This window comes from Haplochromis burtoni, unplaced genomic scaffold, assembly GCF_018398535.1.
Source record: "Haplochromis burtoni strain Fernald_Lab_line unplaced genomic scaffold, NCSU_Asbu1 Contig_161, whole genome shotgun sequence".
Lineage (NCBI taxonomy): Eukaryota > Metazoa > Chordata > Actinopteri > Cichliformes > Cichlidae > Haplochromis > Haplochromis burtoni.
Window position 1 is genome coordinate 519,494 of NW_024582522.1, and position 17,905 is coordinate 537,398.

A 17,905-nucleotide genomic window follows, 5' to 3' on the forward strand; every position below is an offset into this window, starting at 1 on the left:
TTGGGAAATATTAAGGGTCTAAACCAGCTGTAAAACGGTTTGGAACTAATTTGTATATTATAAGGACGTCACCTGTAGCGTTTAGTGTGTAGCGTTAGTTTTTTTTTAGAAACATATTTGTGTCTTGTATGATTGACTATTTGTCACTATTTCAGGAGATCTACATTTAATTAAAGCTTTTTTACATTTTATTTTAATGTTTTAATTTAATTTTTTTACTCCACCTTCTGTGGCCTGCTATGTGTTTACGTCACAGGCCATGAGGAATCTGGGGTAGCATATTAATTATAATGGTAATAATAATTAGCAGATGGATACATTAATATTCTATAATAATAATAATAATAATAAACGCTGTTTAATTAATTAATTAGATTATCATACTGTTGATTGGCCAGGGGGCGTAGTTTGTGTTGATCTTGTGACATGATGTGTGCTTCCTGTCAGTCAGTCACAGAATGATTGTTGGGTTCTTAGCTTTAGAAACCTACTTATACAGACTTAATGTGTTTGTAGAGCTCCACTAGACTAAATGAGGGTCCATCACCAGCTCTCATGAGCTCCTGTCCCTTAGGAAGCCTCAGAGGACGGGAGCAGAAGATGCTTTTTTGTAGGCTTGTAAAAACTGGTGTGAATATTTGTGACACATCCTGTCACACCAATAAGCCCTAGTGCAGTTTGTCTTGTGTCCTTAGTCCTCTAGAAACAGCAGTGATAACCTGGCATTGTTTGCTATGAACACTGAGAGGAAAAAGTCCCTGGAAAGCAAAAAGAAGAAAGAAAAATCATTGGTCCGTTAAAACTCAGTGTCTGATGGTAAGTGTGTGGCGTGTTTCTTCTGTTGCATGTTATAAAATGTGTGTTTTGTGTTTGAGGCACAGGCTATGACTTCTTGTGATTATCCTAATGTTGTAACATTGTGTATGTAGACGACCGCTTTTGATCTCAGAATCTTCACAGATCTGCATCTTTTGCCACTTCTCACGGTCACATCTGCATGACAAACATATGTTTGTATTATATCTTCATGCAGCTGTGTTTCTTAGATTTATAGTGTACATATTATTTATTTGTGCAATTTGCACTACTCCATATCTATTTTTTTAACAAAAGCTTCAAAGAAAAAATGGAAGCGCTCAAATTATTTTCTTGTTGTTGGGCTGCTCGTTCGGTGCAGTCCTGGAGAAAGAAATAGAAATACACCCGGTTCTATAGAACAGTTGTTCTAGGGGAACAGTGTTGCACATCTTAATGAAAAGTTAACACACAGACGGCCACAGTGCTCTGCAGTGAGCGAGAAATGATGCAAATGAGGGAAATCCACAGAGTGGACCAAACTAATGACTGTTTTTGATGACCAAATTGTTTCAGTGATGATCTATTCTTACCTGAAATGTATTCGTTTAACCTCAGAGCTTCTCCAAGTCTGCTAAACCAGACATCGTTATTGACTTATCTAAACACACACATCAAAGAGGGTTTTGGCCTTTTGCCAAAGGAAAATTACCAGGACTGTGACATAAATATCTTCAACCTGTACTTTTTTTTACAGTGGGCTTTAATTTACTCAAGTTTAAAACAATTTATTTTGTTTAGAAAAAGGCCGAAAATACCAGGATAACGCATAAACTCCTTTTAACTGAGTTAACAGAGACGCCTTCTTATTACCATTATAATTAACCATATGTAGAGCAGAAGCTGTTCTGAGGCAGGAAAAACCCCGTTCTGTTTGTGTGTTTTACTTGTTGCCTTGCTCTGAGTTCATAGTTGAAGACATCTCTGCACTCAGAGAGACTTAGCGGTCGGTTTCATCTGACCTGTGAGTGTTTGAACCTGTGACCACGTTAAACAAAGAGGGCGGCCAGCCGGAGACCTCTCAGGCAATTAGAAGTTAGGATGAAAAGCAAAATGTGTCATTCTTAACTTGTCATCTAGTCTTTCCGTGTGTCTAACATGGCATTGCAGCATAATTGTTGATGACTGGCTGTTGATGTCCACATCTCTGCGAGCGTGTGGACTGTGGTGCGGCAGAAGTAAAACTCCGTCGGCACATTAATGGTAAAACCCTTTAGCACCAGCAGAGAAGATCTCAACCACCCCTCCTAACATCCACACACAAATCAGGGATTTTTTCTCTTTCTTTAACAAAAAAAAGTCAGTTATGCAAGTCCTACCAAGAGAATGACATTTATCCTACAATCAAGTTTCTATTCTTCTCAGTGGACTATTTGCAGAATGAACCTCAGGACAAGAAAGTACTGGTTTGAAGGATCATGAACGTTGCGGTTCAGGGGAAACACTGATGTGGTGACGAGTAGAAAGGGTAAAGGAGTGAAAGCTGTGACTCACACTATCACCTCGAATGAACCTGCTGTATCCAGGACGCGCAGACTTTAATGAGGTCAGGACATAAAGATGACCACGAACTGCTAAAACAGATGTATTTCTACAGAACCTCATGCAAATGAGTACAAGAAATCGTGCACATGGTGGATCTTCTTTAAAGTCATCTGTACGTTCTGCACTCTAATCCTCTGATTTTCAGGAGAGCCCGCGCTAATGACAAAGATTACACAGGACTTCTGTCACAGCTAGAAAGCGCCACAAGTGACGGCTGAACTGCCCGGAGATGTCTGCATCTCTGTCGGGACATGACTGGGCTGTAAGTGTTCAAAGTGCAGGCAGCATCTTTCATATTTATAATTCATTTAAGCCTCAACATGAGAAAGCAGACTCTGAAATGTTTTTTCTCTCTCTCATGTAAACATTCAATTCATACAAGTCCAACTTTTCCTTTTCCTGAAACAAATTTAAGGCACACAAGTCTCACATGCTTTGTAATTGGTTTTATTTTCTTGTCATGCAACTTAGAGTAAATACACAACACAGCTTAAGCTATTTACAGTCCGTGTTAACAAAATTTTTGGGATTTCTCAGCTGATCTGTGAAATCAACAGAAAAATAAAATTGAACCTTTAACCGTTTAGTTTGTTTGATGAGAAACTGGCTTCCTCTTTCTCTTTAACCGCTGTCATCTCTAGCAGAGCTGATTCATCTGTAATGCTCACATTTTAAAATTGTACTTTTTCCACTTTTTACTGCATCCATGCACCTGTAAATACACTGTAACAGCAAAGTAGTAAGGTGGAAATTATTCTTTTAGTTGGTAGTTTTGTGGAGAGCTCAACAGGACTCACTGGAAACATTAAGGTGTTAGGCTAAAAGTCAGAGAAGCAGAGAAGAGCACTGACTCTTTAAACTCAGATGTAACGTTGTGCCAAGGCAGAATTTAAAGAAATTGTGGGTTCCTCAAAGATTTGATGAGCCAGATGCAAAAACAGAGAATTGTGATTAGAGAATTTGGTCTTTTTCTTTCTGCACTACTTCATATGTAATACAACAGGAACTGCAGCTATTTCATATTTCCTTGCAGGTGTCGCTGCACCGCTGCACAAAATGCTCCCAACGGGCACCAAACTGACAACCCTGGAGTTATAACCATCTAGACAGCTTAAATTACAGCCAGTGACAAAGAGCATGTGCTTGACTGAACGGTTATTCCCCTGCAGCTTCGCTCTGTGCCTGCAGATGCGTCATATTCCTCAGTGTCATGATGACTCCTCTTTTTCGTCGTAGCAGTGGCCTTCAGCTTTTTTTGTCCTGTGAGATCTCCCAAAGTGAAGCTAATGCTAACATGTTAGGTGTCTGTTAATAAGAACAACCCCTATCACGATTAGCATTAACCTCAACCTGGGACCATGCTTGAAGGCTCCCGTGCTTTACTCCCATGCTTACCTCAATGTCGGCAGTGTTGAAGGTGTCCTGCAGGGGGTGACAGACAGTCTGATTAGAGAGCATTTATACACTCCAGCTGCAATGTTTCCTTCACTACAGAAGCTACAAAGCGGCACAACACTGTGACTTTGTGGAAATCTCGATTTTAGCTGCAAATTTTAAAGATTTAAGACGATCTGCTTTACGTTCTTTCTCATTCTCTCTCATAATTAAAAAATACTTCAAAATGAGGCTTTAAGGCAGAAGGACTGTGCTGATTGTTCAATTCTGATTATTCTTACTCCATTAGTTGGAAATCAAACATATAAACTGATCACTGCCCTCAACACTGAGCTCTTTTCCCCTCTTAAGTTTGACATTCAGTTAAATTGAACTAAATGTCATAAACTCATGTGTGTGACCCTCTAAATTCTTTGTCTGTACCTGAACTGGGCTTTAAAAGACCAGGTGTGGCACAGCTGGAAGTAAAGTTATGTATCTGCCGTAACTCCCCAGAGACACCGCGAGCAGCAACAGGATGTAGCAGGTGCTGTTATGTTGACTTTGGTTAAGAATCAAGATACTAATCTTGGTTAACAGGAAGCAAGTGTAAGTTTGTGTGTGTGTGTTTGTTATAGTGGTAGTTATGAAGCTACTGACCTGTCTCAGCAATGACAAAACACTTCCTCAGCAACCGGTCTCTCTCTCTCTCTCAGTTTCTCTCTTTGTCCTTCCTCGCTTAGCTCTTCGCTCTCCTCAGTTTCCTTTCCTCCCCTCTGTCTGACTCGCTTGTTTGCTCTTGTGTAAGTGTAAACCAACTAGTGGGTATTCTTGACTTTTATAGGTATGCATGACTCATGTAAAATCCCCTTTGCTATGAGTATGACTATTAAAAGACAAGAGAATCACATAATACTTTTCTGAAAGTTGCCATTTATCTGTTATGTAAATGCTGCCTACATTGGATGAATATGTGTCGATATTTTTTTTTTTTTTAGGATTTCAAGCATTTACTTATTATTAGGTGCACTGTGAGGATAGCAGTAAAGGCTAACACAAGCATGATGGCAGTTTTACCTTCTTCAGTCTAAATTTAAATACATATTTGAGTCACAAACCTGAAGAGGTTGAATAAGGACACCGAAATAATTGGTGATTTTTTTTTCCTAGAAAAATTAAACTGAAGCTGATAGCAGTTGGGGTAAAAACCATTAATTATTTATTTCATGTTCTCGAATACCTTTTTTAGGGCTCTTTATGTCTGGTTTGAGGTAACTTTACTCACTTTTTCAGAGTGTCTACACTTTGTGCTAGGGGCAGTGTACAGTGCTAAAGAGCTAACTGTATGCTAATAGACTGACAAGCAGCTCTGTTCATTATGTTAGCATGGTAACAGCTGCCAGTTACTTCACAAGTGACGCTTTAAAAAAAGAAAAAGAATGGAAAGAAAAACAGAAAAAGAAGTCATATGATCTTTAAAATTTACCTAAAAGGAACTCATGAAAACAAGTTTAAAGGAATCCTTTCAATAACTGTGGTGGAACTTCCCTTAAGATCACAATCATCAACTGAGTGAAATGGTAGGGAAAAGGCAAAAAAAAAGAAAAGAAATCACCATTCATCATCTGTGAACCATGAATTTTACATTTCCCAGTGCTGGCGGCCTTTTGATTTCATCACTGAGGCCCTGATGTAAGTTACTAAAAAAAAAAAAAAAACCCTAAATGTTGACTTCATGCTGTCACTACAGGAGACGTTGAAAATAAATTTTCCCAAGGGACAACATGAGAAAATGGGACTGCCATGGCCACACCAATAAGATGAACTCAGTTCTGTTTCTTTTTATCTCTTTATAAACTGCCACTGGTGAAATTACATGCTATAATTAGGCAGTGGAAACATGACGTAAGCATGGTAAAAACACCAACATTCTTGGACGTTAACTGTTTTAGTTACATCTTCAACATTATGGTTCATTTTTAGCACAGACTTACACCTGCTGGTGTACAACACAATGCAAAAACACCATTACAATATCAGTTCTTGGCTCATTTCAGTCACATGAACGTTTCTCCCTATCAGATTTGGGCAGCCGTAAGTTGTAACATCTGTCCTATTTCAGCTCCAGTCTATCCTAGAATGCAGGTACCAGTGTGAACAATCACTTTCTGTTGTCCCTTTCACTGAGTGCATTGCTGCCAGCTCTTTCATATCTCAAACTCTTTTGTTATCCCACACACAAAGATGATTAACTGGACTCTGTCGCAGACATTACAGCCAAGGGGAGAGTCAGAATTGTCAGATTTGTTCTCGATCAGTGTTGTCAGTGTTGGGGAGTAACGGAATACATGTACCGCCGTTACGTATTTAAAATACAAAATATGAGTAACTGTATTCCGTTACAGTTACCGTTTAAAAAGGTGGTATTTAGAATACAGTTACTTTGTTGAAATAAATGGATTACACGGCGGTATTTTCCTGTTTCATATTGTCGCAGGTCAGGATTGTTTGGGTTCTGTTGTTCCAGGCGGCAGCGTTACGGTTGTCATGGTTACAGGGTTACGCTGCTCTCTCTGCAACTGTGTGTTTCCTGGGTGAGAGAGCGCCTTTTTGTTGTTGTGCTAAGCTAAGGTCTTTAAGTCTGACGTCACTAGCCGTGTCTGGGCTCAAACTCCGCTGCAGGTCCATAAATCAAATGATCACTGTGGCATCACTGAGAGTTGAAAAACTATCTAAAGTCTTTCATCTGTAATAAAATGATCAGCGTTCTGCTCTACTGGGTGTAACAATTGAGTTTAACATCCAGGCATCCATGAAAATGAAACGGAATTTATGACATTTAACGGAGTTAGAAATTAGCAGCAAGTTAGCCCGCTAGCTTCCACCTAAATGCAATATAGCATGTCCTGACTGAGGGTTTTTGGAAACAAATTCAAACGTACAGCTCTGCTATCATTTCCAACATAAATGAAGACAGAAAACTAGACAGCAGTGACGTTTGTAGGGTTACTGAAGTTTGGCTAGCTGGTATATAACGATGTGCTACGTGACCGCTAGCTACAGCTATGTGAGCATAATATAAACACGCTAACTTTTTTCCACTTGATAAAAGTTAACGTGAGGATTCTCGGTGGTCAGGAACAAATGTAATCTCATTGCAGGTTGCTGTAAACAGACCAAACTTCAGTCAGGAGAATAACTGAGATAATTCATCCACAAGGATGAATAGGGTTAGTCATTCATATACTGCTGCATGGGCTGGGCTGTAGCTACATCGTAAGGTTTTAAAAACTGAGCTTTAAAATGATTAGTAGTAATAAAAGCCGAGGGAGGTCAACAGTGATCACTGACTGTTTTTAGGAGCTTTTTAAACATTTAACATGTTAACAACACAAAACCCATATTAAACACAGACTACTTTAGGCACGGAAGCAGGATTCGTCACGTCATCACTTAAAGACCGGATAGGCAGAATGCTACAGGCATAGCCACATGGGCAGTGTAGTCCGTGCTGCAGGGAGAATGCACTGCCATACCCGTTATGTGTCTGTGAGCGCGAGGAGGGAGAAAAAGGAGAGTGGAAAACTACGAGTTGTCATCGAGCAGAAACGGGAGCTGGAAGCATGTAAATATAATAATAATCACTGCAGCCAAGAAGAGAGCCTGACGAGCCCATTTGTAAGTAAGCTATTAAGACTCGACTGTACACCGTGTTCGTGTTTTCCTCTGAAACAATAAGTTCCGTTGGAGCAGCCTTTCAACGCCTCTCTGTCTCTCGCTAGCAAACTTGACCCAGTACAAATTAAAGCTATTTTTCGGCTACGAGCCCGACACGAACCCAACGTATTAGCCAGAGGTCCCTTTACTACAGTTCGGAGCCGCAGACCTTCAGTAATAGTAATAAATCACATTCATGTAGTTATAAACAGCATGATAATATATTAAGTAATCCAAAGTATTCAGAATACGTTACTCTCTTTGAGTCACGTAACGGAATACGTTACAAAATACATTTTGGGGCATGTATTCTGTATTCTGTAGTGGAATACATTTTAAAAGTAACCTTCCCAACACTGAGTCTAACATCTAAAAATGGAGCAGGTAAGACCAGCTTTGTGATAGAGAGACATTATCTGATGTGAGTTTATCAGAGCATTTGATGGCTGAAATGGGACAGACTGCATGATGTATACTTGCCTACATCTGAATCCCAATTCCTACTGCTTAGTCAATGAACAATGTCCCGGAAAAATTCAGTGTCCTTTGGGGAGGGGTGTAAGATACTTCTTATGACATTTTCATACATTTTGTGGCTGTCACAGAAGTCTCATGCACTCACACTGTTTTTGAATTTGCACCTTTACTCATGCATTTATTGAAGATCCATTTCTTACCAAATGCCAGCAGCATCAGTGATCGTTATGACTGTGCACAGCTGAAATGACAGTGTTTTCTGTTTTGTCAGTTATGGGAGTGTCACTGGTGGGGATTTTGAACGAGACCCTTTTCCACTAAATGACTGATCCTGCGTGTAAGATCCTCATTACATATCTAGGGTGGCGCTGTCCCATAATGCTATTGCTTCTAACGTTGGCTTGTGGTAACGCAGTAAAGAAGTCATACTGAGAAGCAATATTTCTGAGAAGGCAGGAGCCGCCCCATCCTTTCTGACTGCCACTCTGCCACTACTCCAACAATGACAACAGCACCGCGTGGAGCTGGTCTGTTGCTTCATGCAACCCGTTCTTGTTTGGTGTAACAAACTCTTGTCACACATAAATCATCATTCCTTTGAGCGTGTCAAAAAGGAAACAGAAGATAGAGTGATGATGTATTAGTTGAAGGGAAAAGACTGAAAGTACACGTGGAGGCGGGGGAGAAACAGAGAAGCGCAAAAGGGACCACCCCCTTTACATACTGGAAATTTATGCGTTTCAAAGCAGTCCTCACTTCTTCTGTCTCGTTTTCAGTTTTACCCCCTCCCCCTTGCAGATTACATATTTAGGAAGTGAGGTGCTTTGTATGTTTCCCTTTTTGCCATTTTTTTCTAAAGAGGCTTTGTACAAAAGAAATAACTGTGTGTTGAAAGAGAGAAAGTGTGTATAACATTGAATTGAAACCAATTTCACATTTAGGTGTTAAGGGGAAAGCAGATCCTAATCTTCTGTAGAATTGAAGGGACAAACCATAAAATTTTGTGAAGGTGATATTTAACGCCTTCACTATTACCTCATCTGCTTGCAGTTCTTTTCTAAGCTACTACAAAAGAAACTATAAATGAAGAATAACTTTCTTTTCTCTCTGTGTGTCAACGAAAGACAGGTTTCCACGTGGGCAACCAGAGCGCCTCTGTTTTCCTGTCATATGTGGGATATGTATGAGAGGCCTCGGCAGACGTACAGCTGATATGATCTGATGGCACTTCTGTCCTCCGATGACGTCATCCCGTGTTGGCCTGCGTGCCCAAAGTCTTTGACATATGTAGCGCCACAGGGAAATTTTTGTACAAAGGCCCGACAGACGACGTTTGTGGAGTAGAGGTTTCCCCCGATCAAAAGGCATGCATCTAAAATTAGCTGGTTTAGAGGAAGTGTGCGAAGTGGAAAGACCAACACTGGTTATGAATCAATTCCACAAACTGCTTTAAATATTGCACACCTCTCTGCTTTTTTTTTGTTTTACTTATAGGAACTAATTCTCCACATCAAAAGATTCCCTGAAATTTTTTTCCAGATCATACTGTTACCCTAAAAACTTTGCACTGTTTGAGCAAAAAGATTTCCAGACTGAGAGTTTTCAGAGGGTTTGCCACCAGTTAGCATACAGCCAATTTTTATGTTAAAGGTTAGTATTTAAAACTGTGATGATTCTATCGAAACAGAAACTAAATTAAGGGTTTTTGCTCAATATTTGAAATTCAAAAGCTGTGAAACACATAAAAAATGAAAAGTGTAGTTTCCAGAACAGTTTAAGAGCACTGCACCTCAAGAAATGTCACATGGCCTGTGCAGTACAAGAGCACTACTTATGGGTCCATTACATCTGGTGTTTTTGCCCTGGTGATCAGCAGTGTGCGACAAAAGTGACGTCACAGCCATTGGCGCAAGCCGCCGCTTTGGCCGACTGTTTGCGTCTCATTTTTGTAACGTCACGCATTGTGCCAGTGCAGCCAGGCTGAAGACATGGGCGTATGATTGTGTTTTAAAGCTCAAAGATTCACAGAGTGCAGAGAGGGGTTGTTGCAAGTTGAAACTTTATGTAAAAAGAGATTTTGTGTGGCGACACCCATCATTCAGGAGAAGACCTGCTCCCTAAGATTTGCTGTAAATGGTACAGAGCTGCAATCATATCACCATAACTGAGCACTTAGACTCAGGCTGTGTGGTTGGAAACCTCAGTCAGTCAAAAGTCACAGCAGAAGATTCCCAAACTGGAAGATCAAGCCCATGTGAAAGCTATAAAATGGCCACTAATGGCCACTAGAGGCGGTCTCCAAAAGCAAATCAGTCAGACACCAATGTTAACGTGCCCAAATTAAGAGCTTTGAAAAGCATATTTATAGCCTAATGCAGAAACCATTTTGGACTTCCACAGACTTTGTACATCAGATGTGGTGGGTGAAATTTTAGTTTTATTAGGCTGCGCCCACACTGGAAGCAATTCACTCACGCTTTGAAGATGACAGTTGATTGCTAGTGGGCATTCCTGGTTCCGGTTGCCAAGGTGAACCTGTAATGTACTTACCATACATTACAGGTTCACCCCTAATGTACACTTTCACTGGTTTGCCTGCAAGTTGAAAACAGTTCCTCTTGGGTCCCGCCTACTTCCTGACACCCACAGTTATTACTTTCTGTGGTCTCTGCTAGCCACTTCACTGAAAATTACTTCCAGTATGTACGTAACTTTATTTTCTTACATATATATGTACAGTAGTGCGTTGCAACGGTACAGTTTATAAATGCAGCATGCGAAACAAACTAGCCTATTCAGGAAAATATGGTAACTTCTGGCTCCAAAGAAGACCCACCATGTCAGCCGCTGAAACACTGCAGGTGTCATCATAGTGTTTTACACCATAATTGGTTATTCCCAAACCCGGAGGCATGAGCATTCATAACTTATGAATGGTCAGACATATATCCAGGCAGTGAAGCTGCTAATCATTTGGACAAGTCAACTGTGTCTACATATATGCAGGATGTGAGTTAAATTTATTTTGTTCTCCCTTGGTGTGAACAAAAGAAGAAGCATGGGAACACAGACCTCAGTATTATACACACCACTGCACGTTTTCTTGGCAGCAACACTCAGATGACAAGTGACGTCATTGAGCAAAGTCCCAGGTGAAGGTAGGCGGTGGTGACTGAACCCCAGAGTCTAGATGCTTTTGGTGGTGGTAGAGCAAAGTAAGCAGATAGTAAATGGAGATTTTTGAACAGACAACCTGAAAGAGGTGGAGACATGGGAGAGCTGCACAACACACTGCCTGAAAGGGAGAGCGACAGAACATAGATGAAAGAGCAAGGATTAGGGGTTGGTTGGCTCGGAGAACATGGGCAGGTAGATTATTTGACATGAAATTTTGAATGAGCTGAATTTCAGAGCGTGGGAAGGGGAAGTAACAAAGAAAACTGAGCAGCAAGCTCATGAATCAATCAATGAAGACGCTATCTAAAATGTAAATAAAAACAGAATCTCAAACTCGCATTTTATCCACAGTGGAACAAAGAAAACTTGAAATGTTTTAACCAAGAAAATCATTGTGAACTTGATGGCAGCAACTCAATAAAAGGTTGGAAATTTAAGATGTAACAAATCATTAAGATGATTGGGTGTAAAAAGAGGATTTTGGAGTGTCAGAGTTTCTCAGAAGTAAAGATTTGCAAAGGTTCAGTAATCTGAAAAAAACTGTGTCTATAAATTTTGGAACAATTTCAGAACAATGTTCTTTAACATCCAAAGATTCCTAAAATCTGAAGAAATCTCTGTGTCAAAATCAGTATTAGCACTGTAAAGAATGATCCATTAAATAATAGCTAGATATATTTGTTGTTGTTTATTGAACCTTCAAACAATTAGGCAAGGCAAGGCAAGGCAAATTTATTTGTATAGCACAATTCAACAACAAGGTGATTCAAAGTGCTTTACAGAGACATTAGAAACAAAAACAAATAAAAAGCATGATTTAAAATTGATTAAAACAAGCAAACAAACAAACTAACTAAACACACACATTTCACACCTGTTCTCGCGATCTGAACCCTTATCGTAAGGGGAGCTACCAGTCCTTCTGTGGACAGCTACTTTCTATTTTAAATTCCCTGAATTTAAAATACTCTCTAGACCCAGTCTAGACCCAGTTGGGGAGCTACCCAGAGCTCTAATCCCACACCTGTTCGCGCGATCTGAACCCTTATCGTAAGGGGAGCTACCAGTCCTTCTGTGGACGAGCTACAGACGTCGTGTCAGACCTTTTCTTGAAAGTGAGAAATATAAATCAGATTATGGGGGTGTGTTCACAGATAATGAGTATTGGAAGAAAGAAAAAAGAAATTAAATAGCATCACTTCCAATACTCATTATCTGTGAACACACCCCCATAATCTGATTTATATTTCTCACTTTCAAGAAAAGGTCTGACACGACGTCTGTTCAACATGGCATTAACAACGCCCATCTGCAGTTCAGATTTTGACCTGGGAGACGACCTCAAGGTTTCAGTGCCCAGCAGACAGGGCTGAAACCTTGAGAAACCTGAGCACTCTGCTTCCTGTGATGAAACCCTTGATGGGGGTGGTCTCTTCTGGGAAGTTGGTGCCCCTGTTCCCCTTCACGGGGCACATGGCACCACTAAAAGGTTTGATGAGTATGAAAATGACGTGACTCAGCCCTGCTGAACCCAACTAGATTTGACTAGATTCTCTGAATCTTTTAATCTGATATACAATAAATTATTAAATTTTCAAATTCACTGAAATTTACAATGAGTAACGTACTGTTAAACCTTGTAACCTATTTACCCACACAGTTTTCACAGTGATGAATCCCCCATGCCCCATCATTATTTCTAAATGAGTCAGCAATTTGCTCTTTAACATCAATAGATGTCACATGTTTCACCAATATTGTTTGGGTTTTTTTTAAATTAATAAGTCAAATTTCACAAGAATTCTACATCAATAGAAATCTGCATTCTGTGGTTGAATTAGTTGTTAAAGCAAATTCTTTGTTCTCGACAAATTATTTCACGCGACAATGACAAAGCTGGTGTCATTACGTCAGAAGAGCATCTGATCTGAATTTTTAAAAGCAAGAAACATGTTGGCCCTAAAGTGGAAGGTAAATAAGACCTAGCAGGTTCAACCTTACATGTGCATGTTTGTGCAACTAGTAAAGATCATGAGGTTTTATCCCTTTTATATCACGAAGCCTTTATAACATTTTCCCCGTCCATGTGTCGGTACAAATCACAGTTGGTTAATTTAGCTTTTCTAGTGTTTCTGATCAAAAGAATTAAGGGAACACAAAATAAGACATCCTAGATCTAAATGAATTAAATATTCTTATTAAATACTTTGTTCTTTACATAGTTTAATGTGCTGACAACAAAATCACACAAAAATAATCAATGGAAATCAAATTTAGCAACCCATGAAAGTGGAAAAACACTACAGGCTGATCCAACTTTGATGTAATGTCCTTAAAACAAGTCAAAGTGAGGCTCAGTAGTGTGTGGGCTCCTGTATGACCTCCCTACAATGCTTGTTCCTGATGTGTGGCGGATGGTCTTCTGAGGGATCTTCTCCCAGACCTGAATTAAAGCATCTGCCAACTCCTGGACAGTCTGTGGTGCAACGTTGCATTGGTGGATGGAGCGAGACATGTTGTCCCAGATGTGCTCAATTGGATTCAGGTCTGGGGAACGGACGGGCAAGTCCATAGCATCAATGCCTTTGTCTTGCAGGAACTACTGACACACTCCAGCCACATGAGGTCTAGCATTGTCTTGCATTAGGAGGAACCCAGTGCCAATCACATCAGCATATGGTCTCATAAGGGGTCTGAGGATCTCATCTCAGTACCTAGTGGCAGTCAGGTTACCTCTGGCAAACACATGGACGGCTGTGCGGCCCCCCAAAGAAATGCCACCCCACACCATTACTGACCCACTGCCAAACCAGTCATGCTGAAGGAAGAGCACAGGGCGCCAGTGGCGAAGTTGCCAATCTTGGTGTTCTCTTGCAAATGCTAAACGTTCTGCATGGTGTTGGGCTGTAAGCACAACCCCCACCTGTGGACGTCCGGCCCTCATGCCACCCTCATAGAGTCGGTTTCTGACCGTTTCAGCAGATACATGCACATTTGTGGCCTGTTGCAGGTCATTTTGCAGGGCTCTGGCAGTGTTCCTCCTGTTCCTCCTTGCACAAAGGCGATCCTGCTGCTGGTTGTTGCCCTCCTACGACCTCCTCCAAGTCACCTGATGTACTGGCCTGTCTCCTGGTAGTGCCTCCATGCTCTGGACACTACGCTGACAGACACAGCAAACCTTCTTGCCACAGTTTGCATTGATGTGCCATCCTGGATGAGCCGCACTACTTGAGCCACTTGTGTGAGTTGTAGACTCCGTCTCATGCTACCACTAGAGTGAAATCACCGCCAGCAATCAAAAGCAGTGTTGGGACTAACGCGTTATTAAGTAACGCGTTACAGTAACTACGTTATTATTGTGGTAACGAGCACGGTAACTAGTTATTATGCCAAAATCAGGAACGCGTTATCGTTACTGGGATTTAGATAGGCTCGTTACTCGTTACTTCGTGTGGTGGCTATCGCGGAGCTTCCACAGATTCAGTAACATTAGCAAGTGGTGGAGGCCAGCAGGTGGATGAAGGAAAAGGGACGCAGAAGGAAAAGAGACCCGAGGCGGCCGCCGGTCCAAGTGTGAACTGAACTTCAGGTAAGAAGTTATGACCTGCAGTCTCTCTGGGTCAGATATGAACCAAGTTTAGGTGGAGTTTATTTTCTTATTCTGACTTTTTCCGTACTGCGTGCTAGCTAGCATGACGGAGTTTCTATACAGCTGGGTGGTGCTATGAAGTTAATGATGTTGAACTTTATTTTGTTCATAAGTTATTAGAGTTGCCAACCGTCCCGTCTGGTATTCAGAGAAAATATTACGCGTTTCTTATTGAGGTGAAAAGGAACAGTTTGTCCCGTAATTCAGCTACAATGAAAAAGACACAAAGCTGGAGTTATTCTGTGTCTTTGCTGCACAGCTGCCTCTTCTTCTCTCATTCTCCCCCCTCCCTCTCCGTTTCTACTTCAATCATGAAACTGATCAATGATCAGCTGATCGGCTCTCTTGTTTGTTTATCGCTCACTTTGCGCAGAAAGAGGAAACCAGCGGATGTCGCGCTAAACAACAGCAGCACTTTTAAGCTTGATCAGCTGTTGTTAGAATTTATTTAATATTAATTTCTAGTATCAGCTGATGTTTGCTGGAGCCACAGCTGAAAAAAGCTGCTGGTCATGATATGGTTTGGTTATCTGGTGAGAGGGAAACATGAAGATGAAACCAGGAGATGTCCTTACTGGATCATCAGAGCTGAACAGGTGATGGAGAAACAGGTTTACCTTTTAGGTGACATGAATGAGTTGAAGGGAAGTTATGAACTGTTTCTGAGAGACAAATAACACCAGGATCCTTTTTTAGCTGACAGCTGGTAACTGTGCAGGGGCGGGTCTAGCAAAGTGTTGCCAGGGGGGCATGTAGGGCATTAACAGGGAAAGGGGGGCACAAAGAAATACTTTTCTTTCTTATTCTCATTTAAAATGTCTAGCTTTTAAAAAATAATTATCTGAATCTTACAACAAACGATTGATAGATTGATGCATATATACCATCAGAACAGTGTACATCACTGTCACAACAGTGTTTATTTTCATTCAAAGGCTTTATGATTTTTCCTATAATGGTGGGCCGTCTCTAGTCAAAATGCCCGGGACGATTTTTTTGTCCCAGTCCAGCCCTGTATGCAGCTCATCTGCAGTCTGGTGTTACCTACATCTTCCTATTCAGAAGGCAGAATTTCCGAGTTCTGAGTACAATCGAAAGCACCACGACTGCAGTTTTTGTGTTGGATGTAAAAGGCGCACATGACGCTGTGACGTAGGCTAGAATCATGGCAGCAGTCAATGACGGTCCAGGCGTGGGATTTCTCTCGTGGAAATATGCACATTATCTTTTCCTTTCTATTGGTAGGTGGCACAGTGCACTTGTGGCAAGTAAGCAAGCTAGAAGACTGGCAAAGTTATGGAAGCAACACATTAACAAGAGAATTCTGAGTAAAACCAAAGTTACTTTCCCTAGTAACTAGTTACTTTGAAAGTAACGAGTAACTTGAAGTAACTGAGTTACTTTTGAGAGAAGTAACTAGTAATGTAACTAAGTTACTATTTTAAAGTAACTTACCCAACACTGATCAAAAGTGACCAAAAAATCAGCCAGAAAGCATAGATACTGAGAAGTGGTCTGTGGTCACCACCTGCAGAACCACTCCTTTATTGGGGATGTCTTGCTAATTGCCTATAATTTCTACCTGCTGTCTATTCCATTTGCACAACAGCATGTGAAATTAATTGTCAATCAGTGTTGCTTCCAAAGTGGACAATTTGATTTCACAGAAGTGTGATTAACTTGGAATTACATTGTGTTGTTTAAGTGTTCCCTTTATTTTATTTTATTTTATTTTTTTGATATGTATTTAAAAGCATGAAATCCTTGCAGACATCACATAATCTGTAATCAATGTGCAGGAAATCAGTTTTGCTTTGTTCAGTCTTTCAGCTGTTATGATCCAATGTTGTCAGTGTTTGTTTTATGTGTAACTCCTCCCACCAGAGGATGGCTGTGGGTTTTTCCCCTCTTCTTTCTTAGGAGGTGGACACCTGGGCTTGCCTGCTGAGTAGTTGGGTGGAGTCTCTGCCTATCCTCGGATTGGATAATTGGTTGATCACCTCCAGTATTTAACCACCAGATGACAGCAACCTGGCCCCTTGGTTTGAGGGGGGGGGGTGTGTTTTTTTTTTAGCGTCGTTCCAGACCATACTCCATACCAGTTGGTGGCGGTAATGCACCTTTCAATTGTTTGCCAACCGCCAATATAACTGTAAGAAAGAAAGAAAGAACCTGGCCCCCTCTCCTAACCTCCGCAATCCAACAAAGAACCTTTGTTTTTGATTCGTTGCTGTGTAGAGTGTCTTTGCAAGTATCACCTGAGCAGACACCTCATTGCTGCTTGTCCGGTTCTCAAAAGAGAGGAACAGACCAGGAAGGGTAAATATCCTTCCCCAATACAGACCAAACCTCATGCCTTAGAAGATGTGACTGTAATTCAAAGTGATAAAGTAGATGAAGAGTTCAAGCCTTTTGTGTCAAAAGGTTTTGTCTCATTGATGGGAGAAGAAAAGAGGGTTCCTGTCAGTATTTTGTGTGACATTGGTGCAAAACAGTCGCTCATTCGTGAGGGTGTCTTACCGTTCTCAGCTCAATCCTATTGTGGTGCTGATGTGTTAGCGTGGGGAGTTAGAATGTGTGTAATGCGTGCGCCTTTGCACTTTGTGCAGCTCTCGTCTCAGTTTGTGGCGGGTGAGGTTAAACTTGGTGTGCGACCCCAGTTACCGGTTGCAGGCATTGACATCATCCTTGAAATGATCTAGCTGGCTGCAAAGTTTTTCCGTTGCCTGAGGTAGTTGAAACACCACTTGCAGACACCAGTGGTTCTGATCTTGCCGCATCCAAACAGATCAGGGCAAAAATTGGTCATGACAGAGCTCTGTGTTAACCATCATCACACTTCCAGCGCGTATCACCTGGAGAGTCAGGTTGCATTAGAAAGGTTCCACCAAACTCTAAAAAACCTGCTTCACAAACTTTGCACTGAGTCAAGCCGTGAGTGGGATGAGGGGTTGCCACTACTGCTGTTCGCCATCAGGGAGACATGCCAGGAGTCTTTGGGGTTCAGTCCAGCTGATTTAGATTTTGGCCACACTGTGCGCGGTCCGCTACGTCTTTTGAAAGAGAAATTTCTCTCAGGCATCGTCCAAGAGAAAACATTCTGGACTATGT